General features: G+C 47.9%; 1 long non-coding RNA gene across 7 annotated transcripts in view; it reads left to right on the top strand.

Annotated features, from left to right (window-relative positions):
* The window catches only part of LOC147575817 (uncharacterized), an 81,517-nt gene extending 66,288 nt beyond the window's left edge, over window positions 1-15,229 (top strand). For 3 of the 7 annotated variants that reach the window (XR_015241589.1, XR_015241585.1, XR_015241588.1), the window contains 5 exons: window positions 2,170-2,788; window positions 10,275-10,559; window positions 11,502-11,648; window positions 12,871-13,644; window positions 13,842-15,229. This is a non-coding gene — a long non-coding RNA (uncharacterized LOC147575817). The remainder of the gene's footprint in view (window positions 1-2,169; window positions 2,789-10,274; window positions 10,560-11,501; window positions 11,649-12,870; window positions 13,645-13,841) is intronic. The other 4 variants (XR_015241586.1, XR_015241591.1, XR_015241590.1 and 1 more) reach the window with 4 other exon arrangements.
* Window positions 15,230-23,012: the final 7,783 nt, after the last annotated feature.

The raw sequence follows: 23,012 nt of genomic DNA, 5'->3' as shown, positions 1-23,012 counted from the left end.
AACTGAATTCTCTCCATCGATCCTTCTCTGCACAGATCTCAGCTTGTGGTCTTTGACCCAAGGAACCACGGGTGACAGTTTTACCAAACGTTTTGTCCCTGCGTAACAAGGCTCACCCAGTTTCCAGCTTACCATCTGTGTCGTTATCGCCTGCCATCTGACCTCCTCCAAAAATTGTTACATTTTAGGCTCTCTCGTCCCTACTGACTGCGACTTTGGGGCATTAATTATTTGCCAGATTGGGTCAAACTGACTGTGACCTCAAACTCAAAATAACAGTGGCTGAAAGAAGATGAAAGCTTATGTCTCTCGCCCATAGCGACTCTAGAAGCATAGCCCAGGCTCATATGGTGCCTCCAAGGTCATTGGGGACCGAGGCTCCCACTAACCTGTTGTTCTGTCATGTTAGCCTCAGTCTCCATGACTTAAGATGGCTGCTGAGCATGAAATGTGTCCCCCTTGTTGAAAAAGCCTCCCAGAAGTCCTGGACAATACTCCTGCTGAAATGTCACCATCTGGAATTTGGTCACTCATCTATCCACAAGTGGCTGCAAGGGGGCTGGGAAATGCCTTTTTTTTTTTTTTTTTTTTTTTTTTTTTTTTTAGTTTTGAGAGAGACAGAAAAGGGGGAGAGGGGCAGAGAGGGAGGGAGACACAGAATCCAAAGCAGGCTTCAGGCTCTGAGCTGTCCCAGAGCCCGACACGGGACTCGAACCTGTGAATAGAGAGACCACGACCTGAGCCGAAATCGGATGCTTAACCGACTGAGCCACCCAGGCGCCCCTGTCGTCTTTTATCCTGGGTGGTACCTGCTGACATGATATGGGATTCTGTTATTGCGGAAGAGGAAGTAACTATTGAGAGATAATGAGGGAGTTCGGGTAGGGTTAGCAGTCCTTCCCCCCGTTACACGCTGGGGCCCGCTCTTAGCAGAAGGACCCTGTCTGTGGGCTACAGGCTGCCGTGGACCTGGCTGTGCTTCACCTTAGCCCTGAAATCCCTTTCAGCAGCTCTCCGCCTCCTGGATCAGATCCTCCTGGATATACATTCTGACTTGGAGTCATATGGGTCTGTTAAGTGTAGCGGAAACATTCGCTCCTGGAATGACAAGTGCGATACCGTAGCCGAATAGAAGCTGCTGATGGGAATTTAGAGAACAGCTAGACAAGTGGTTTTCAAGTACTTCCAGCAGTGGAAACATTTCGTTCACTGCATTCTGAGCAGGGAGCCCAGTGTGAAGAAGGGGTGAGAGTCGAGCTGCCTCTGGTAGAAGCCGGGGTGCAGGTGGGGCTGGTACTCAGCCCTATTCCCTCTCGTCTGCTGTGCAGGCTTCCCCGCTCCCTGCCTGGGCTCTCTGGTGTCTCCTCTGGACCCGCTGTTCTGGTCCAAGTGCATTGTTTTGCCGACGAGAACACTGAGGCCCAGGGAGATTGTGACCTGGACAGAGCTGACAGCAGGCGTGTTTTGTCCTCGCTGGTGTGCAGGTGGTGTCATAGTTAACGGGGCCCACGGGGGGCACAGATCTGACACAAGCAAAGTCCTGATGCTCGGCTGACACGCAAGTTCTCAGTACGTGGCCACAACTGACTGAGGCCTTCTGTGTATTACAGAGGCCGTCACTCTGTCAGATGGGCCAGTGGGAGCCGGGATCGTGCTGAACTGACCCCGGTTATTGATTTGGTAGGTTTTTTTTTTTTTTTTTTTTTTTTTTTTTTTTTTTTTGGTAGTCGGAGCAGCAGACCTTTAATCCCCTTGATGGACTTAGAGGCAGAGGGTAGGCGGTGCTTTAATTTGTAGGGGGGTAAGAAGGAGGCACATTAACAGCTGGCACCAGAATTCCTCTTAGGGAGAGAGCTTCATTCCAGAAAATGTGATGATAAGCTGCTAGAGGCCGAAGGAGGGCACAAGGCGAGGCAGGGGTTAGCTGTTAGGCTGCCGTGGGCTGTGCCAGGGCCTGCCTAAGCCCCCCGTTTCCTTCAGGGTTCCAGGCTTTTCTCCAGGCACCTCCAACCTCCCTCTGCCCGTCTGCTTCACTTTCTTCTCGCTGCTCCAGAGTTCCAGGTGCTGGCAACTTTGGCTTTCCCGTGGCCTCCTGGGTCTGCCCCACATCTTTTGCCATCATGAACTTTTTGGGTTGTACTTCCTCCGCTAATCGCTTCTTTTCCTCAGCGTCTCTTAATCCAGATTCCTGAGACATGGGGGCAGAGGCAACCGGAGGCAACTCTTTTTCATCAAGTCATGGGTCGAAGGCCAGCTTAAAGAATTGTTGCCATTAGGAGGGTGCCCACTTGGACTTCTCAGCAACGGCCGACGGAGTGACAGGTGCCCTGGCTACGGAGCCGCTGCTCTGCCAGCCAAGGTGACCGGCAGGGCCGGCGTCCTTCAAGAGGGCGAAGAGCCCCCATGACTATTGTTCTTTGTCTACGACCACGACGAGACCTTTTGTCCTGGATCCGATTCAGCACACCACCGCTCTGCTTGCGTGCAGATGTGTAGTAAAATCCTCTCCCGCACATTTTTTCTGCTCGCTGACTTCATCAAAAAGTGCTTTCCAGGCGTCCGATCGCCCGTGGTGGAGGATGGTTGTTTGGCAGAAAGGATTAAGGTCTTTTGCTGTGTTTGGGTGCCGACTGTCTTTGAGAATGCTGATCAGAGAGGACTCCCTTCTGTTGGCCAGGCCCTAATTAATTTATTGGTTGTCGCATGAAGCAGGGAGCTAGGAACTCAGGATGATATGACGAGTATAAGGCCAAAGAATTTTTCCAGGTCTGTCTTCTTTTTATTCAAGGTAAGTTTGAGTAAGACACTACCCGCCCCCCCCCCCGGCCCCCGCCTTATCTGCTGTTTCACTTCCTGTGGTTTCAATTACCCACTGCCAACTGCGGACTGGAAGAAGATGATCCTCTCTTTGACATATCGTCAGGTCAATAGTAGCCCTAATGCTGCGGTGCCTCCGTCACTCACGTCGCTTCATCTCGTCACGCAGGCATTTTCTCATCTCACATCCTCACAAGAAGGGTGAGTGCAGTACAAGAAGGTATTTTGAGAGAGAGAGAGAGAGAGAGAGACCACATTCACATAACTTTTATTAGTTTATTATAATTATTTTATTTTATTAATTACTGTCGTTAATCTCTTATGGTGCCTAATTTTGTTTATGTTTATTTATTTTTGAGAGAGAAAGAGAGAGAGTGTGAGTGGGCGAGGAGCAGAGAGAGACACACACAGAATCCGAAGCAGACTCCAGGCTCTGAGCTGTCAGCACAGAGCCCGAGTCGGGGCTCGAACCCACGAACCGCGAGATCACGACCGGAGCCGAAGTTGGGCGCTTAACTGACGGAGCCACCCAGGCGCCCCTCTTATGGTGCCTAATTTTTAATTAAACTCTATTATAAGATGAATGTGTAGGAAAAAACGTAGTATATACATAGACTTTTTAAAAGTTTATTTATGGGGCGCCTGGGTGGCTCAGTCGGTTAAGTGGCCGACTTCGGCTCAGGTCACGATCTCACGGTCCGTGAGTTCGAGCCCCGCGTCGGGCTCTGTGCTGACAGCTCAGAGCCTGGAGCCTGCTTCGGATTCTGTGTCTCCCTCTCTCTCTGCCCCTCCCCCGTTCATGCTCTGTCTCTCTCTGTCTCAAAAATAAATAAACGTTAAAAGTTTATTTATTTATTTTGAAAGAGAGAGAGAGAGAGAGAGAACAAGCAGGGTAGGGCAGGGTGGGGTGGGGGGACAGAAGATCCAAAGCAGGCTCTGTGCTGACAGCAGACAGCCCAATGCGGGGCTCAAACTCACGAACTGTGAAATCATGACCTGAGCCCAAGTCAGATACTTAACTGACTGAGCCACCCAGTTGTACCACTTTTTTTCTTTTTCTTTCTTTCTTTCTTTTTTTTTTAGTCATTCTGATGGATGTGGAGTGATATCACATTGTGGTTTTAATCGGCACTCCCCTGATTGCTAGTGATGTCGAACAGCTTTTCTTGTGTTTATTTGCCACCCATGTATCCTCTTTGGTGAAATGTGTTTTCATATCTTTTGACCATTCTTAAAGTGACTTGTTTATTTTTTACTGCCGAGTTCTTTATATATCCTAGATGCTAGGTGTTTGGGTCAGATGTATGGTTTGCAAATATTTTCTCTCAGGCTGAAGTTTGTCTTTTCACCTTCTTAACAAGGTCTTTCACAGAGCAAAAGTTTATAATTCTGCTGAAAGTTTTTAAAAAGGTGTAATTTTTTTCTGTTTATGGATCATGCTTTTAGAGTTGAGTCTAAGAAATCTTTGCTCACAGCCCTGGATCTGCTGGTTTTCTCCTATAGTTTTGTGTTTTGCATTTAAATCTGTGATCCATTTTGAGTTGGTTTTGTTTTGTTTTGTATTGTTTTTTGCTGGTGGTTCAAATGCTTACATGTCCAAATGTTCCAGTGCCATTCGTTGAAAAAGCTATCCTTCCTCACCGAATTGCTTTTTGCACCTTTGTCAAAAACCAGCTGGGCATATTTGTATAGGTTTATTTCTGAATTCTTTGTTTTGGTCCATTGATCTATAAGTCTGTGCTTCTGCCAATACCACAGAATCTTGATGACTGTAGCTAGAAGTCTTGACATTGGGTAGACTGATTCCTCCAACTGTATTCTTTTTTTTTCAACATTGTGTTGGTTCTTCGAATTTGTTTGCTTTTCTCTATAAAGTTTAGAGTAACCTTATCTATACTTATAAAAACTCTTGAAGGGCTTTTGATAGGCATTATGATAAATCTACGTATCAGGTTGGGGATAATTGACATCTTTATTGTGTTGATTCTTTTAATCCATGAACATAGTATATTTCTCTACATATTTATATGTTTTAAAATTTTCTTTCATCAGCATTGTGTTGTTTCAGTATACAAGTATTGTACCTGTTTAGTTAGATTTACACCTAAATGTTTCCTTAAATTTTTTGTTATTCTAATAAAATACACATAACATAACATTTACCATTTCAAGTGCATAACTTATTGGCATTAAGTGCACGGACAATGTTGTGTGACCATGACCACTATTTATTTCAAGAACTATTTTTATCATCTCAAACTGAAACTCTGTACCCATTAAACAATTGTCCCCCTATTTCCCTGTTCCTCTAGCTCCTAACAACCATTATTCGATTTTTATTGTTTCTATGAATTTGACTCCTGTAGGTACCTCATATAAGTGGACTCAAATTGTATTTGTCCTTTTGTGACTGGCTTATTTCACTTAGCATGATGTCTTCAAGATTCATCCATGTTGTAGCAAGTGTCAACATTTCAGAGTCTATTTAAGGCTGAATGGCATTCCATTGCGTGCCTATATCACATGTTGTTTATCCATGCATGCACTGAGGGCCACTGGGGTTGTTCCACACTTTGGCTATTATGAATAAGGCTGTTATGGATATGTGGGTAGAAATATCTGTTCAAATTATTGCTTTCATGTCTTTTGGTTATATACCCAGAAGTGGAATTTCTGGATCATAGAGTAATTCTAGGTTTAACTTCTTGAGGAAAACTGTTTTCCACAGTGGCTGCATCATTTTACGTTCTTACCAGCAGAGCATAAAGGCTCTAATTTTTCCATATCCTCATCAACACTGGTTATTCCTTCCTTCCTTCCTTCCTTCCTTCCTTCCTTCCTTCCTTCCTTCTTTTTCCTTTATAAAAATACCGCAGTTTCAATTTGCATTTCGCTAGAGGTTGGTGAAGTTGAGTATCTTTTCATGTGCTTATTGACCATTTGTTTATCTTCTTTGGAGAAATCCTTTGCCCATTTTTAATCAGGTTATTTGGTTTTGTTGTTAAGTTGCAGGAGTTCTTTGTATATTCTGAATACTGACCCTTTATCAGATATATGATTTGCAAATATTTTCTCCATTGAGAGGGTTGGCATTCCATTTTATTGACTCTATCCTTCAATGCACAGAAGTTTTAAAGTTTGATGGGGTCCAATGAAGGTTTTTCTTTTGTTGCCTGTGCTTTTGGTATCATAGCCAAGAAATCATTACCAAATACAATGTCACGAGCTTTCCCCCTGTCTTTTCTCAGAGTTCTATGGTTTATAGCTCTTATAGTTACATTTATGGTACATTTTTGGTCAATTTTTGAGTACACTGTAAGGTCTGGATTCAGCTTCATTCATTTGCCTGTGGATATCCAGTTTTCCCAGCCCCATTTGTTGTAGACTGCCCGTTCTTCATGGAATGGTCTTGGCATTCTTGTTGAGAATGATTTGACCATCAGGGCATCTGGATGGCTCAGTCAGTTGGGTGTCTGACTTTTGATTTCAGCTCTGGTTATGATCTCATCGTTCATTAGATCGAGCCCCAAGTTGGGCTCTGTGCTGACAGCAAGGGGCCTGCTTGGGATTCTTTCTCTCTGCCCTTAACCGACTCACACTCATGTGCTCTCTCTCTCTCTCTCTCTCTCTCTGAAAATAAATAAACATTAAAAAAAAAAAAAGAAAATCATTTGACCCCATATGCGAGATTTTATTTCTGGGCTCTCTATTCCATTCCATTGGTCTGTAAGTCTGTCTTTATGCCAGAACCATACTATTTTGATTGCCATCCGCTTTGTAATAAGTTTTAAAGTGTGAGCCCTCCAATTTTCTTCTTGTTTTGAAAAAGTTTTTTGAAGTTTATTTACTTGAGATGGAGAGAGAGAGAGCACGCGTGCATGTGCATGCGTGCACGCACAAGTGGAGGGGAGCAGAGAGAGAGGGGGAGAGAGAGAATCCCAAGCATGCTTTGCATAGTCAGCTCAGAGCCTGACTCAAGGCTCAAACTCACGAACCATGAGGTCATAACTGAGTTGAAATCAAGGGTCAGATGCTTAACCGACTGAGCCACCCAGGCGCCCCTCCTTCTTTTTAAAGACTGTTTTGTCCCTTGAGTTTTCATATGCATTGTAGCATGGATTTATCTATTTCTGCAGAAATTGTCATTGGAATATTGATAGTGATTGCACTGCCCTGGTAGATCACTTCGATTAGTACTGTCATATTAACAATATTAAGCTTTCCAATCCATGAACACTGGATACCTTTCTACTAATTTGTATCTTCTTTAGAAGATACTATCTTTCAGAGACATTTTGTGGTTTTCAGTGGACAACTCTCCTTGGCTAAGTTTATTCCTAAGCATTTTATATTATTTTATTTTTTGATACTATAGGAAATGGAATTGTTTTTTGAATTTCCTTTTTTAATGGTTCATTGTTAATATGTAAGAATGCCACTGATTTTTGTGTGTTGATTTTGCACCCTGCAACTTTGCTAAATTCATTTATTCTAATAATTGTGTGTGTGTGCGTGTGTGTGTGTAATCTTTAGGGTTTTCTGCATATAAGATTGTGTCATCTGCAGAGAGAGAGATCATTTTACTTTGTCCCTTCTCATTTGGATGCTTTTTATTTCTTTTCCTTATTTCTTCTTTAATTGCTTGACAAGAAAACAATTGCCAGCTGAAATTATATGAAAAAGTCCTTCATACTCCGAGGAAGTTTCTGGTCCGTGATGCAGCCTCCTGGGCTTTCACTGACTCCCTCCTTGATGTTCATGGTGTATTGGTTCTGTGGACTCCCGCCAAATGGTGCCATCACCTCCAAAGTGATTCTTTCTCCTGGACTTGATTCCCTGAAACTTCCATTCTCGGCAAGATATTAAGACCAATGCATGGGGTGGAATGATTTGGCAGTAAGCAGTAAACTGTAGAGTGCCCACTTCTGCCCACCAAAGATTTTAGTGTTTTCAAGGAGGCATTCTGTTTGCCTAATAGGAGTTTCCCTAACAGATGGAGATTCAGACAATGTGCTACATCTTGGGTGGTGTGGAAGTTTCCTGGTTGTCTTCCAGGGAAGGTTTGGCTTTAGTGTTCTCAGAAAAGCATTTTTATTCAGCTTCTTACTTCTTTAATCATTACTCCCTAGGAATATTCCCCCAGGGACATCTCCGGCAGATCCCCAAGGTTTAGAACTTGTTCTTGCTTTGTTCTTTGACGTATTCTCTGGATTGACGTGAAAGATTCTGCCATCTTTCTCCATGTTTGCTCCCTATCTTTGAGGTCCAACCTGGAGAAAGCCCCCTTCAGCTTTGGCCCCAGATCTGCCATTGGAACTGGAGTGGGCCCTCCCATGAAAATTTGGGAGCTCGTAGAAGGAGGGAGCTTGCTAATCAGTCTCAACTGACCCCCATCTTCACTTCTACCCGAATTCCATGCACAAGTTTAGCCTTCAGAATTTCTTGCCTAGTTAACTTGGCCATTTGCTTACGACGTTTTAAAAATGGAAGAAACCATTTATTATCACTGATAGATACAAGTGTCAATATCAGCCACTGTTAAACAACCCTTTGGTCCAGACACCACGCCGGATGCCTTCTTTCTTTTTCATATTTAATTTCCATATGTAGTGGAGTTATTACACCCATTCTTCTAATGAGAAAAGAGGGTTATTCAAGGTTAAGTTACTTGCCTAAGATCACAGTGCTAAGTAGAAAGAGTCATGTTTGACTCCAAATTCACATGCATTCCCTTCAATGCATATCCTGTGTCTTTTGTTCTGGTTTAACCTCAGGGAGCAGAAAGCAAGAGACGTAGCCGGCAGAACCCTGACTCAGCAATTCACTCTGCCTTGGAACTCCCTCTGAGTTCCTAATAATCCCTGTTTGAGTGCGATGCAAAATACGATTTTTTGATCCAATCTAACTGCATGGTTATGAAGTTAGCGACACAACTACATTTTAAAACTTTTCTCTCTTAGGGAAATCAATACTTGTTGTTTAACCTCCTAGCATTTTTGTAATGACGGATTCCATTGTGCGTTGCTAAGAGCTTTGGATTTTTCAGGAGGAAGAGCGCTTCACAAATGCAAATTATTATGAGTATCATTCCCTCTTCTGTTTCGGACTCTGCCCTTGGGCACGTCATGCCACGTCTCTTTGCTCCCAGTTCTCTATCTGTAGAGTGGAGATAATAGAGACTTCTTACCTGGGTTGGCACTTTAAAAAGAGAGGTAGATAATAAATGAATGTATGTACCTCAGAAGACCTAAATATTGTTATCTGATTCCATTGGGATTAATATCAGTTATACGTGATTGTAAGTTTCCTGGACACAAATCATAACCATTACACATTGGACAATTCTGGGTGCACAGTTGGTACTTCGAAATATCGATAAGGCTAAAATATATATAGTTGAAACACTTAATGCAGAAATCAAAAACAGTAGATTTAAAGGGTTCAGGTGCATCGCATGAACTTTTGTGCAAGAAAACATTAACAACAGAGCTGTGCAGCTTTTATAATTACAGTCTCCTGGGAAGCACTGTTACCATGCCCATTTTACAGAAGGAGTAACTGAGCCCCACGGTAGAGGGCTACAGACATCTTCCCAAGGCCACACGACCCCTTTGGAAATATCTGCCATTAATATTTCACTGTGGCAGCCTGTGCCAAGTACTAGGAATATAGGGCAGGGCAGAAAAAGAAAGGACACAATCTCTGTCCTCAAGGAGTCCACACAGCCCCCTTAGGGATTTTGGTCTTTATGGTATGAATAACAGGAAGGAATTTTTATTAGAACAAAGAGAAAAATGCTCTTGAAATGAAAGCTTGCCCTTTGAGACAACACGGATGCAACTTGAGGGCATTTTGCTAAATAAGTCAGACAAAGACAAAAACCCTATGATCTCACTCATACGTGGCATTAAAAAAAAAAAAAACCCCAACAAGTTCATAGATAACAGAGAATAGATTGGTGGTTGCCAGAGGCAGGGGCGGGACGTTGTGAAATGGGTGAAGGGAATCAAAAGGTACAAACTTCCAGCTGGAAGATAAATAAGTCTGGGGATGCGATATATAGCATGGTGGCTACAGTTCATCATGCTCTATTGAGCATTTGGAAGCTGCTAAGAGAGTAGATTTTTTAAGTTCTTACCACAAGAAAAAACATTTTTTTGTAACTGTGTATGGTGATGGATCTTAACTAGATTTGCCACAGTGATCACATAGATCCTGAATCATTATGTCTGAAACTAATATGATGTCATATGTTAATTATACCTCAATAAAAAAGGAGACTCTTAAGTGTGTGTGTGTGTGTGTGTGTGTGTGTGTGTGTGTGTATAAAATGTGATCATACAATTTTATGTTCTAAAAAAGATGGCTATGGCTGTGTTATCTACTATGGAATGGAGGGAAACCTACTGGGTGCAGAAAGGCAAGTGAAGGAGGCTTAATTTTTTTTTTTATTTTAGAGAGAGAGAGAGAGCGAGAGGATGAGCAGAATAGAGGGGCAGAGAGAGAGAGAGAATCTCAAGGAGCTCGATGCTCAGCATGGAGCCTGATGCAGGGCTTGCTGTGGGGCTCGATCCCATGGCCCAGGGATCACACAACCTGAACCGAAATCAAGAGTCAGACGCTCAACGGACTGAGCTACCCAGGCGCCCCTGAAGGAAGCTTTTATATGTGAGACATGATTGCAACTCGGACCAGGGTGGAATACGTGTGAGTGGCAAGAAGCACACCATTCCAGAAGCTAGGTAGGCAGCAAACTCAACAGGACTTGGTTACGGGTAGAACACGCTCCCCAGGGGAAGGCAAGAAGGGCTCCAAAACCACTGTCATGACTTGATGACTTGACACTGGATACCCAGAGGAGGATTGAGTTGGCGGCGGGAGAGCAAAGTGTTACCTTGGACGCGTGTCATTTTGAGATTGTGCAGGTGTCGAGCATCTGCCGGCGGACGGGCGTGAGCTGAGAGGGGAGGCTGGAGAGGAAGACTCGTGAATCGCCTGGGCGTTGATGGTAACTGAAAGCCACGGCCTCATAGAATGGCTTTTTATCTGATTCCAGATAAGAGAGATAAGAGAGAGCCTGGGGGAGAACCAAGGAAAGGGACTCTGGTTCTTTCGGGGAAGGGACCACATCACCTTCAACCCATCAGCTAACTCTTTAGCTCTTTAGCTCACCCCTTACCTTTGGTTCTTGATGAAAAGGAAATACATCAAAATGCTAACCTTAGTCATCTTTGAAAATGTAGGTTTTTTTTTTTTTTTTTTTGGGGACAGAGAGAGACAGAGCATGAACGGGGGAGGGGCAGAGAGAGAGGGAGACACAGAATCGGAAACAGGCTCCAGGCTCCGAGCCATCAGCCCAGAGCCTGACGCGGGGCTCGAACTCACGGACCGCGAGATCGTGACCTGGCTGAAGTCGGACGCTTAACCGACTGCGCCACCCAGGCGCCCCTGTTTTTTTTTTTAAGCCTGTCATTGAGCAGACGTAAAAGGAAGTAGTAAAATCAGAAGCCCGCATGGTCGGAAAGATCAGGAAGCGGCTGGTAGCTTCATTATGTTTCAATGTTTTCAGCACAGTTCATGTGTTATCAAATCTCTTTCACTAGCTGCTTTCCTCACGTGGGAGGTTTTAAAGAATTGGCTGCTTGTAACGTTCCCTATTCTAAAATATTTATGTTTAAAAGCAGAAAAAGCATCGAGATGATTATGGTCTTTAGCAGCAGGATGGCGTTGCCACGAGTGATGTGAAATGATGTAAACCACTCCTGGGAGGGCTGCTGTGTTTTAAACCTCACTTCGGCTTTTCCTCACCTCCGTCTGGTGATGAACAGCAGGTAAGGAGGTGACAGGAAACCCCTCACCCCACTTACTGTAGCCTGTGGGGAGACAGTAAATGTGTGCCCTTGGGATCGCAACTGCTTTTCACGAGCCTGTGGGAAATGTGCATTACCCTCATGGCACAGATGTGGAAATCGAGGCCTTGGGAAGCGTGGGGATCCCAGGCAGGGCAGGATTTAGCTGCCAGGATTCGAGTTTGAACCCAAATCTTCTGACCTGGTGTCCTGTGCCCTTCCATGCTAGCTCCTTTTGTCCCTTGTGTTTATTACTCATTCATCCCTGACCTTTTTGCTTAAAGAGGATTTGAGGGGTGCCTGGGTGGCTCAGTCGGTTAAGTGTCTGACTTCGTTTGGCTCAGGGTCACGATCTCACGGCTCGAGTTCAAGCCCCACGTCCGGCTCTGTGCGGACAGCTCAGAGCCTGGAGCCTGCCCCGGATTCTGTGTCTCTGTCTCTCTCTGCCCGCGCCCCCCCCCCCGACTCTCTCTCTCTCAAAAATAAATAAACATTAAAAAAAAAAGAATAAAAAAAAAGAGGACTTGAAAGGGCTCCGAGATAAATGGCTGCCTTAAATTTCATGAACTAGAACTTCTTATTTTCTACCCCCCCTCCAAATCAGGAAAAAGGAGAAGGGATTCCCGTGGGCAGTGACCTCGCCAGCATCACCCTGTCCTCTGTCTGTGCCTCGTCCATCTGCTTTCCTCTACCTCCCGGTGGCTTCCCGCTGCCGGCACCCCAGATTGAGAGGCACCCCACTGCCAGGCACCTCTGGAGCATCCTCCATCCAATCTCATTCGATCGGATTGCGGGGTGGGGGGAGTCTTTCCTGACACACCCGGAGCAGCACCTGATGTTACTCTCAGCCCCTTTCTGGTTTTTGTTACTTTTAAAGGGCATTAAAAACCCATGCATATGTACTTTGTTGTTGCAGAGAAGGTAGCTAGGAACCGGGCAACCCAGGATGTACGTCACCCACAGTCCGAGTGTATCTATCTCTCGTTCTTTCTTTGCCACACGTCCCTTCGATAAACGATCGGCATTTCCTTCTTAAAACACCTTAGAAGTAACTTCTTCCATTATGTTTTTTGTATGGTGAGTATTGGCCCCCTTGCTTTGCAGGTGGGGGGAAATAAGAGAGAGTTCATGCAAGGCGCTATGCGGCAGAACATCTGCCGAGAATAAAATACACAGCCCGTGGCTTTTCCTTTCATAATCTCAGACAGGAGAGAAGGCTTCATGGGAGCTTGCGCAACATGTGTGACAATGGATCAATGGCCACAAAAGTCCCGCCAGCCTAAGCGGTAGCTCCTAAAGCGGTGGTTCACAAAAACACATTCCTTCTGTGGTCAACGGGGGAGCGACGAAAAAGAGTTCCACGTTCATCTCTTTGAGTTTAGGAAATTCTGGACTCACTGAAGTTAAATAGATCTCCCTCCTACAGAATTTCTCGGAGTCTCTAGCATGAAGATATGCATGGAGAGCCTGCCTGAGGGGTTCCACAGAATTCTGGGTCTCTCTCCAGGGTACCTTCCCCCGACCCTACCCCAGTATCCTCTTGGCGTCTCCCGGATGTTCTGTGCAACACAGTTTACTTATTTATTATTTTTAATATGAAATTTATCGTCAAATTGGTTTCCATACAACACCCAGTGCTCATCCCAACAGGTGCCCTCCTCGATACCTGTCACCAACCCTCCCCTCCCTCCGACCCCCCATCAACCCTCAGTTTGTTCCCAGTTTCTAAGAGTTTCGTATGGTTTGGCTCCCTCCCTCTCTAATTTTTTTTTTTTTGTTGTTGTTCTTCCTTCCCTTCCCCCATGGTCTTGTGCAACACAGTTTCGAAGAATATTCATGGACACTCCTCTTCTCAAAATCAATGGTTTCTTATCATCACAAGTACTTAAAATGGGTATTTAAACAACGCTTCACCTTGGGGAGAGATGACTACGTTTTGAGGTAGCCTCGCACAACGAGCTTGACTTGATTCCATCAGGTAAGGCAGAATGCACCCGGGGAGGGGCGCATTCACCCCCACTCCTGTCCCCAGGACCCCCTGCAACAATTCCTCCAGGGTGTGTAGATGGGAAGGAAGGGGAGTGGGCCAAGTAGAAGCCGAGCCTTCAGATGTGCTTCTCTGACACCGGGCTTGAGGACACCTGAGCAGGTGTTTCTTGGGTATTACCCGTGCAGCTGGGGAACAAGGCCATCGGTCATTCGGTGAATAAGGCCATCGCTATTTGCGACATCAAATCAAGAAGTCTCCAACCAACAGAGCATCAGCCAAAGCGGTGGGCGTTTATGAGGCGGCGATCCAACTTCTGGGACCCGGAGGACAGCTGCCGTATTTTGGTGCGCATCCATCGAGACCAACTGGTCTATTGTTTTTTTAAAGGAAGCTCGAGGTCAGACCTCAGCGGGACCAGCCAACTGCTCTCCCCCGTTCCACATTGATCTCCAAATGCCTGGCTCACAAGCCTTCCATGGTGGAAACTGGAAACTCCTGTCATGCTTAGCATTGCATTTAAGAGTTTCTCAAGCTTGTGCACACGTGCCCTGAGCAGGGGGTGTGTGCAAGGTCACAGGACAAACATCTACCCATTTTATTTGTAGATTAAAAACATTATTTTTATATTTTATGATTATATTTATACTAACATGTGACCTAGAATGAAAAGCTCATGAGTTTTCCCCTTTTTTAAACATATTTATTATTTTATTTTATTTTATTTTTTTGAGAGAGAGAGGGAGCCAGTGAGCAGGGGAGGGGAAGATTGAGAGGGAGAGAGAGAATCCCAAGCAGGTGCTACGCCCATCGTGAGATTGTGACCTGAGCGGAAATCAAGAGTCGGATGCTTAACCAACTGAGCCACCCCAGGTGCCCCTCAGTATTAAATATGAGCGCTCGGTGAAATTCTGTGGTTCTTTTGTGGGCTTTCTCTCTGAAATGGGAATGGGGTAAAGAGTTGGGTATCATCTACTACTCGGAGCTCTTGGATGAAAAATGTTGGTATTTTTATATCTAGCCCAACACTCATTTTGTAACTGAAGAAACCGAGACCCAGAAAGATCAAATATGTCCTAATCCCACGCCTGGCAGGCAATGTTAGCTGCCTATGCAATATTCATTCCGTTCCTCTAATGGCCCCTCCCCCCCTCCCATCACCCTCCCCCCCCCCCGCCCTTTTCAAACTACATAAATCCTAGTTATATTCTGGGCAGTAGCTAAAAATACTTGTTTTCTCAGAATTCCTTGTTGTTAGGAACAACCATTCAATACAGTTCTGTCCAGTGGCCCAGCCCCGGATCCCTCGCTTCCCATGGGTTTCTGGATTTTCTTATACCTAGAGAGATGCGAGGAAGCTCTGTACTCTCCCCCTGGGGGCCACCTTTTTATTTCTTTCTATTACTCTGAGCTGTGAATATTTTTAACCCTATCAATATGGGTATGTCTCTGACACAGAGACAGTGTTAGAATTGTCAACCATCAGTCCCCATCCCCGTGGGATGATTCTTCACAGGTGGTTTCCAGACTTAGGCTCTGATGAGCCAAATAAAAATGTTTTGTTTGGTTAAAAAGATTTTTTTTTGAGAGTTTCTAAAAAGATTTATTTTCCTGATTCTGGCGTCTCCTTCCTTTTTTGTTCTTCCTTCATGTTTCTGGCCAAAAACATGGGTGTGAGGTCTGGAGGTGCTGCAGCCATGTTGTGCTAAGAGGCAACAAGCTTAAGGGTGAATTATCAACATGCTGGGGATGGCGAAAGAGGAAGTTAGGATGACACTTGGTCTCCAAAGATTTGTTGAGCAGGTGCTCCAACCTGGACTGCCCAGGCTCAGACTCTGTGATATGTGAGCACCATCAGCACTCGTTTTTGAGTTTTTGAAGGCCCTTTAATTAGGTTTCCATTAGAAGCAAGTGAATTTCCGACCAATATGCCCAGCCAGCTTGTTTAGACCCGTAGGATTTCGGTGTCTTAAAAAAGGTATCTAGCCGTGTAAACATACAGGAATTTGTTTAGAAAAGTTTCTGGTTTGTAAGACGTTCAAAGAATTAGTGACATGGGCCAATCCTGGTACGGATTCCTAAACGACAGACCCTTTAATTCATAGGCGTTATAATCGTGACTCAGTATTGCTTCCCAGAAAATTATTAGCAATTTTGAGAGGCTGTGATGTCTGCGTGGCCTCCTAAATTGCATCCATTCTACCGTCCAGCCTCAGCCACGAGAAATTCCAGAGAAACTGAAGGGGTACCATTCACACCGCTGAGGTCCCTGGGGTAGGGGAGGAGGCGGCTATGACGGAGAGTAAATCCCTACTCCCCTGCAGACAGAAGGCCGAGTGGAAGTCCTCTGGTTTGACGCAAAGGGCTAGTCACCATCCAGTATGAGGGTCCCGCCTCTTCCCTCCCAGACAAATAGCCAGGGGAGATCTTGGTAAAAGGTAGCCATCCCAGGGAGGCCAAAGGAGAGCAGAAGGAGAGGGGCCCTTCCCACCTGTCGGTCTATGGGACTCTGCAACATAATTGCAGCCTGCGGCAACATCCGGAGGTCATGGCCTTAAAGAAACAGGATCATGCGTCAGGGCAGGGAGAGCTAGGGAGCATGCTCATTTGTGGGTGGAAGGAAACTGAATGTCGAGAGCCAGGGGGAGCCTGCCGAACAGCTGTAGTGGCAAGGTATGAGGTGACCCCGTAGCAGAGACTGTGGGTGGTGGCCTGAGCCGGGGCTCACCAGGGTATATGGCTGAGCGTGAGGGGCTGGCCCCGGCCTCTCCCCTGCAGACCTGAGCAGCTAGCGGGATGCCCAGGGACGGAGCCCGAGGAATGTTCCCGAGGAGGCCTCAGTTCATACCTGCGGGTCCGAGGCCGGTCCTCACCGAGTTTTCACTCCTGACGCACAGCCTTTGATAATCGGGGACTCTGGTGCCAAAAATAAAATGGAAAGATAAGGAGGCAGGCAGGGAGAGTGAGATTCCTTTCCCCAGCAGTAGGGCAGAGAGGGAAGCCTGATTCCAAATGGCGGACCCAGAAGAGACCAAGCCCAGAGGCTCACGGTGGGAGAGCGTGGCTGGAACTCTCTGGCCCGGCCCTCTCTTTTCCAAACATACAAAAGTCAGTCCTGTGCTCACTGAAGGGCCTGGAGGGTCAAGGGTCAGGGTATCCTGCGCCCTGCTGGGCTTCGAGGGTCTTAATCTGTCTTGGGCAGGCAGAGGTGGGAGAGGAGGGAGCCAGGGGTTCCACGGCTGGTTGGGAGGCTCTGCCGGGCTCCTCCTCTCTTTGCATTTCGTTTTCAACACATGCTCACAGCCAGAGCTTCTGCGGTCCCAGCCCCAAGCCCCGCGTCACCATGGTAACAATCCTTACCTCCTGTCACTTGCGGCGTATTTTTTTTCAAAGGGCCCCTGTGCCTTATTTATCCGTTTCATCTATTGTGTACCGTCTCCTTCCTGCGTGCCCCAGCTTTGTGCCTCTCACGCCTCCGTTCCGATTCCGATTCTAGCACCTTCTTGTTGCCTGTACAAGGGGCCCACACCTGTCCCGGTAAAAACTAAAGACACAGGACAAAAGCCAGGCGCTGACGGAGTTCAGGGTCCGCCCGCCTGGGAAGGAGGGGAAGGCGGGGCCGTGGAGGAGCACCGAGCAGGATGTGGCCTGGTCAGGGTCACCCCGGAGCGGAGCAGGTGGGGGGACCCTTTAGAAGGCCACCAACACCCGCTCCAGCTCACAGAAGAGGCGGGCTGGCTCGCGCCCCCCCCCCCCCCGCGTGTGACCGTTGCATCGGGTGGCTCAGCGGTTAGGACTGCGTTTGGTGACAGTTGACGGAAGACTCAAATGGACTGTGAATCTTCTCAAATGGAAGTTGATTCTCCTCTCACGGAGGTTCAGGGGCGGATGGGGCCAGGCCGCTGTGGGGCACCGACCTCAGGGCCGAGGCACCTCCCGCCTTCAGCGCCGTGCCTCCCACTGTGGGCGCCCATTCTTCAGGTCACCTCGTGGCCCAGGTGGGCTGCTGGACCGCCGGCGCTCTCATGCACCTTCCGGGGAGAAGGGAGAGGGAGTCAGAGCAAAGGAGTTCTGCTCCGTGGTCTGTCTCTCTTTTGAGGAACCTCCCCAGGTGTCCTTCTCAACACAATTCTATTTATGTCTCGGGTCCAAGAGCTTAGTCCCTCGGCCCTAGCACACCATGGCGCTTGTGGTCTGAGGGAGCCCTGGTGGTCTCGTCCTCGCGGATCTGACGAGGTGGGGGTTTGCAGGGGACAGTCATTCCTCTCTGCGCCGATGGGGAAGGCGGGGAGGAGGCATTTCCAAAGACCTTCTACTTTACGTGCTTCTGAGGCTTGTCCTCCCAGCGATGGGCGTCTCGACGTTTCCACCTGGAATTGGGGAGGCCGTGGAAACCACAGATCTGCTGGTGCGGAGCCCTGGGGGCGGGGAGGGGGGAGACCGGCCACTGCGGATGGTCTCCTCTGCAAAGAACCTAAATGCTGTCAGTGTCTATCAGCTTACCTGTCCTTCCTGGGCAGCAGGGACCCAGGCGTGCAGCAGGAGAGCGGTGACCTGAATGAAGAATAAACACCCTCCACGCACAGGACCAGCATCCGAAAGCCGTTGGTGCACTTCTGTTTGTTGCCGGCCAGACAGCAAATCAAAGGGTCCAGACCTGCCTGAATGTGCTAGAATTCTACGTGTCCCTTCTGGGGGCCCCGCCTGCCTGGACACAGGCACTCAGAGCCCAGGAAGGAAGCCGCGACCTCGCGGTTGAGGTTGGTGCGTGAGGCACGAATGAAAAACAGTCCCGAGAGCTGATGGACTCTGCCCGAATCTTCCATTCGGCCGAAAGGAAGTGCCCGCGACTTCAGTTTGACCTGAAGGGGACTTGAAGATCCTACGGTCCGCACTTTTCATCTTCAGTTAAGAGGCAGGCTGGATCAGGGGCGGCGGGCCCGGAACTGCCAGCCCCCGGCCCTCCCCTGCTCGTTTATGGCCGCACACGTTGTGCGTCTCTGGGACCAGACTCCAGCTGGTTTTTGTTCTCGGCCCCTGCCAGGAGGCTGACTCGTGCCTCGCCGCTTCCCTTGAGCCCTGGCTTCATTATCAGCAGCTCCACGCGAAATCTCTCTGGGAAACAACCCCTGGAAGAAATCGGAAACTCAAGTCCTACTGATTTGGCCGACCTGCCAGTGGTACCTAAATGCTAAGTATGCATTGTTAATTTCACGCCCTCTGTGGCGGGCCACACTCTCCACGAGGCGCCAAGGCTGTCACTTCGAAAGGAGCCTTTGAGCCGAACTTGCAGCTGCGAGGCCGCAAGCTTGGCTGCCGGGCGGGGATTTGCACGGCTGCTCGTTGCCTTGGCTCCCCTTCTTCCAGCAGGAAGATCGGCATGCGGTTTGCACAGCCGGACGAGCGGCCAGGCGACTCCTGATGGCCCGTCTGCGGGGGTGCGGTGGGGGGATGGGGGAGTGTCGCAGGCCGCTAGGTGACTGCACACGCTGGGACCTTGCCTGGGCTTCTGGTGGGAGCAATTAATTTTGGTTCTCTCAGATTCTCTTTGTCTCGCCACATAGAGTTTTTATTCGTCCACGAAAGAAGAAATCCTAGTTTGCCCCCGTGTACGATGACCCAGTGGTGCCGAAAAATGCGTCGGAAATTTCCGTGTCCTTTATTCATTTTTACGACTGAATCGCTAAATGAACATCGCCTGTCTTGCTCTAAATTTCCTTTACAAAATGTAGATTTGGGATACAGTTGATGTGTGCTCTGGGAAGATACACTTGCAACTGGCTCTTGCTGGGGAAATTCCCTGAGTGTCTTTGTATATTCACTGGGTGCCTAACTCCGGGCCAAGAACCTCTGCCTTCATGGGGCTGCTGCACCATCAAAGCCGTGAGCCAGGAATTGATCATTTTTAGGCAGGCAGAGCATAACTGTAGCTCATCGCAGAGAGAGGCACAAGACATCCTGGGAAGGGAAAGGGAGCTGGTCACACATGTGTCGCAAGGAATCGGGAGGTGCCCCTCCCCCCCCCCAGAAAAGCATGGATCAGAGTTTAACCAACAAGAATGGTAGAAGGGAGTACTGGAGAGAGAAGGAGCCAGGAGAATGTGTTAGTCTGGGTTCTTCAGAGAAACAGCACCGATAGGATGTGTGTATGTGTGTGGAGGGAGAGGTAGAGACTGATTTTAAGAAATTCACTTACGCGGCGGGAGGAGATGGCGAATCTGAGATCTGCAGGGTAGGGCCAACAAGGCTGGAGACCCGAGAAAAAATTGCAGTTTGGGTCTCTCTTTAGTGACGGGGGGTGGGGACCTCAGCCTTTTTCTTAAGACCTTCAGCTGATTAGATAAGGCCCACCGACATGATGTAGAGCAATCTGCTTTAGTCAAAGTCCACGGCTTTGAAGGTAGATCTTACCCAAAAGAATACGTTAACAGGAGCATCCAGAGAATGTTTGGCCAACCATCTGGGCGCCATGGCCCGGCCAAGCGGACACATGAAATCAACCATTACACGTTTCTCACGAAGTGAGACAGTGCGGGCATTTTGGGCAGAGTGAGTGACCCATGCAGCAGAAGGGGAGGCTGGCGTGGGGGTTGGGGAGTACCAGGCCTGCGAAGGGGGTGAGGTGTGCCTCACGGGGCCATGTTTGTGAGGAAGTGGAGACAGGCGGTGTGCCGTGGATTAAGGGGTTACTGGTGCTGGTTCGGGACGGACCCAGGGGAGCAGGTGGCTTAAGGAAGAAAGTCATGAAAAGTGAAGGTGGAGGCAAGTGTCAACGTAAAGAAAGAAGCTACAATCGAATAACGTCTTCCCGAGCAGTGCTCTGGTCGTATGCCGTGCACCTACCCCGAGGGACGTGAGGCGTAGCCTTACGATCTTTCCCATTCTTTCCCACGTCGTCGCGGGCTTTCGGTCTGAAACTTCACGAGCGCTTCCTTTCCTAGGTCTCGGTACCAAGGATCGCCGTGCTTCTCTTGAACAACTCCTTGGTTTCCTCTCTGGGCCATGGCGATTAGTAACACGGAGCACGGCTGCCTCGTTGTGTTAGGTGCTCAGATCTCCAAACCGCGTGTCCAGATCTCCCGCGAGTGGCATCGCGGCACACGCGTTTTGTGTCAGATTCCTGTCTTTACCTTATTTTCCTCTTCCTCATGTTCCCTCCCCTTTTTCCTCCCTTACTCGTTTTCGAGCTACTTCAAATCCTCTTTGGAACACGGTGGGATGTGTGTAGATTAACAAGCGGCTGCACCTTGACAACCGGGGGAGGGAAGGGGTATGACTTTGGAGAGTCAAAGATGATTCCAAGCCTTCGTTAGAGAAAGGGAAATCTGGAGGCAGGCTGGTGTGGGGATGTCTCTGAACATGAATCCTATTTCGGGAGGGGGAGTTTCACCAGACCTTGCCAATCCCAGCTGCCAAGTGGTGTCGGCTCCCGGCAAGCTGAGCCTTCTCTGGACTCCGGAACGATGAAAGTCGACAATGGGTTGGTTTCCATCTGAAGCTGCCCCTTCCTAGTGAGTGGTGTCCGGAATTGATCTGCCCTCCCAGAGTCCGGGTTCTTATGTAAATACTGACCGTTAGTCTCTTTAATTTTTTTTTTTCAACGTTTTATTTATTTTTTTGGGGACAGAGAGAGACAGAGCATGAACGGGGGAGGGGCAGAGAGAGAGGGAGACACAGAATCGGAAACAGGCTCCAGGCTCCGAGCCATCAGCCCAGAGCCTGACACGGGGCTCGAACTCACGGACCGCGAGATCGTGACCTGGCTGAAGTCGGACGCTTAACCGACTGCACCACCCAGGCGCCCCCCCGTTAGTCTCTTTAAACCCACCCACCATATATGTAATGCCTGTGGCTCTTCTGCTCTAGCTTTCTGTAGTGTCCTGGTCCCCCTGAGGAGTTTCTGTCTGCCCCTTTACGCACCGACCTGGACTTTGCTTTGGGCATCCTTCACTTTATTCCAGATGATTCTGTCTGGTTTAGGACCTGGGCGGACCACGTGTTGATCTGCGACATCAGAGCTTCCTGGGCTATGAACGCAGGTCTGGAGCCGACTGGAATTTTCTATGTTGGCTTTGATTGGGTTTCGGGTTGCCTCCTTCTCCTGAGGAGGGCACCTGCCCGAACTGGTCTGGCTAGCCCTCGCTCCATGGTTGCTGCAGAAGGGCCCCCTCTGGTTGCCTTCTTCCAAAGGTGAGCTCCCGGCATATCTTGCAGGCAGGACCAAGCTGAATGTGATGAGTTTGAGGTCCTAAAGGCAACCCATGCAGAGATATGTGCCAGGCAGTCAAGAAATATGAAGCTGCCAAGATTAGAGAGAGTGAATATTATTGATTTAGGAGGTATCCTCATGAAAGGACTTACCTGTAGGCATGGGCAAGAAACACATGATGGGGTAAGAAGAGAGGAAGGACAAGGAGATAACCTTGAGCGCAATATCCCTATTATAGATACAGAAGAGGAAAGGAGGTCAGTAAAGCCGCCCAGGATTATAGGATGGAGAAGACCCCATGAGAACCAGGGGGAACAGAGGGTATGGGAAGCTCAGAGAGGAGAGAGCTTCATGAAGAAGGCAGTGAAGAGTGACAAATGCTGCCTAGAGATCAGGGAGGAGAGAGGAAGGAGGAGAGGAGGTGGAGGGGAAGGGAAACAACACATTGACACGGTGACCACAGGTCACAAGTGAGCTCCGTTGAATCACGGCCAAAAATCTGACCGGATAGAATTAAGACATGAGCAAGTGGGAGAAAATAGGAGATTAATGGGAAGCCCACATTTTCAGAAATGATTTGAAGGTGAGAAGAAAGAAGAAGGTGCTGTAGAAGCACAGGGCCATGAAGCTTTTTGTTATGCTGAACCTGGAACAATCATGAAGCCTAAATTTCCACGTTCCTCCTGGGGGAGAAAGAAGCAAAGCAGTATTTCTTCCTTTGGTAAGCCTGCGTGGACATCTCTCACAAGGGCATGTGCCCTTCCAAAGTCTCCTGATCAAAGGTGCAAATGTTAATATCCTTGAAGAGTCTACAGGGGGACCTAGGACGATTTTTGACTCATCACGCACAAAAAGGATAGCTTTGAGCTTTTACTAGTGGCCAGCTTTCTAGGGATTCGTCGTCCAAGACCAGGATAGAATATCATTTACATATTTTCTATATTCTTTTTTTTAACGTTTTTACTTATTTTGAGAGAGAGAGATAGAGAGAGAGAGAGAGAGGAGAGAGCAGGGAAGGGTCAGAGAGAGAGGGAGAGAGAGAATCCCAAGAGGCTCTGTGCTGTCAGCAAAGAGCCTGACATGGGGCTCCGTCTCCTAAACCATGAGATCATGACCTGAGCTGAAATCAAGACTTGGATGCTTAACTGAC

The sequence above is a fragment of the Puma concolor genome, chromosome D2 (assembly GCF_028749965.1).
Source record: "Puma concolor isolate L17-30 chromosome D2, mPumCon1.1.hap2, whole genome shotgun sequence".
In the NCBI taxonomy this organism is placed as follows: domain Eukaryota; kingdom Metazoa; phylum Chordata; class Mammalia; order Carnivora; family Felidae; genus Puma; species Puma concolor.
Note: the sequence above shows the minus strand (reverse complement) of the source record. Positions and strands in the feature narration are given on the sequence as shown.